The 1,663-nt window shown below is 38.1% G+C and overlaps 1 pseudogene; it reads left to right on the forward strand.

The window, feature by feature from the left end:
- Positions 1 to 225: 225 nt before the first annotated feature.
- LOC102731886 (large ribosomal subunit protein uL15 pseudogene) lies at positions 226 to 669 on the forward strand (annotated as a pseudogene).
- The last annotated feature ends 994 nt before the right edge of the window (positions 670 to 1,663 follow it).

Here is a 1,663-nt window from a genome sequence, read left to right on the forward strand (position 1 = left end):
TTGTGTTAATTATGGGGTGCTGCTCATAATTATGAGCACGTAATTGTGTGCTTATAATACAGTATGTGCATATTATCTTTTAAAAATCAGAAAATATCTGAATTCTGAAATACATCTGGCTTTAAAGATTCAAGGTGGAGTGGGGAGCCCCATCTCATTCTTCAGAGACAACTCTTTAAATTCCTTTAGCTTTTAAAAATTAGCTCTTTCATCTGGGCTGCTGACATGCCATCCAGACTGAGGAAGACCTGGAAACTTCAGGGCCATGTGGTCCACAGCCTCATGGGCAAGCACCAAAAGCACTCAGGACACCAGGGTCATGCTGGTGGCATGCTTCACCACAGGATCAACTTCGATCAATATCATCCAGGTTACTTTGGAAAAGTTGGTAGGAGGCATTACCACTTAAAAAGGAACCAGAGCTTCTGCCCAGTTGTCAACCTTGATAAACTGTGGACATTGGTCAGTGAGCAGATGCGGGTAAATGCTGCCAAAAATAGGACTGGAGCTGCTCTTATCATTGATATGGTGTAATTGGGCTACTACAAAGTTTTGGGAAAAGGAAAGCTCCCAAAACAGCCTGTCATCCTGAAAGCCAAATTCTTCAGTAGAAGAGCTGAGGAGAAGATTAAGGGTGTGTGTGTGGGGGGCTGCGTTCTGGTAGCTTGAAGCCAAGTGGAGGGAGGTTCATACTAACAAATGCTTTTAAAAAATTATATTTATATTCAAATTTTAAATTTCTTGATTTGTCAATTTTGGATATTTTTGCACATTGACTTCCTATTATAATTTATGAAGATTTGACTGACATGTTTCCCAACTGTCTTAGTCCGCTAGGGCTGCCATAACAAAGTACTACAAACTGGGCAGTTTCAACAACAGAAATTTATTTCCTCACAGTTCTGGAGGCTGGAAGTCCAAGATCAAGGTAGCAAGAGGGTTGGTTTCTCCTGAAGCCTCTCTTCTTGGTTTATAGATGGCCATTTTCTTCTGGTGTCTTCACATGGTCTTCCATGTACATATCTGTGTCTTAATTTCTTTTTCTTACAAGAACACCAGTCATATTGGATTAGGGCTCACCTTAATGACTTCATTTAACATTTATTACCTCTTTAAAAATTCTATCTCCAAACACAGTCACATTCAGAAGGGGATTAGGACTTTGACATATGAATTTTGGATACCATTCAACCTGTAACACCAACTACATCTGTTCGTCTATATGATTATAAAACTTTTGGTTTACTCAGTTGTCAGTTTGCATTCTTCATTGTTAGCTTTGTGCAAATACTGTTTATTGCAGAGTATAGGAAAGCACTTTAATTATATTTCCTTTTTAATTCTTTTCCTGGTGTTAATAATTGTCTCCAATCATTAATTCAATTGTTAACCTATGTACCTATCGTTAAATTTTTTCTCAAATGCTTTATCAGATCTATCTGTATTAACATGACTTTTTAGGTAGTTAAAAGTATATTTAAAAAAGCCCCAAACACTGTTCCACTAGTCTGCTTCTCCTGAAATGGTCACTCTTTAAACCTGTGAGGTAGCTATCATCCCTCCTTTGGGTTCTTTCTTTGGCTCCAGGTTTTCCTTCCTCTTCATTTTCTTATTTTTTTCTGAAGCACATCAGCAGTAGCTTTGTAGGAAAAGGCATGAGATA

Source organism: Leptonychotes weddellii, chromosome 1 (genome assembly GCF_054177405.1).
Source record: "Leptonychotes weddellii isolate Sample4059 chromosome 1, ASM5417740v2, whole genome shotgun sequence".
Lineage (NCBI taxonomy): Eukaryota > Metazoa > Chordata > Mammalia > Carnivora > Phocidae > Leptonychotes > Leptonychotes weddellii.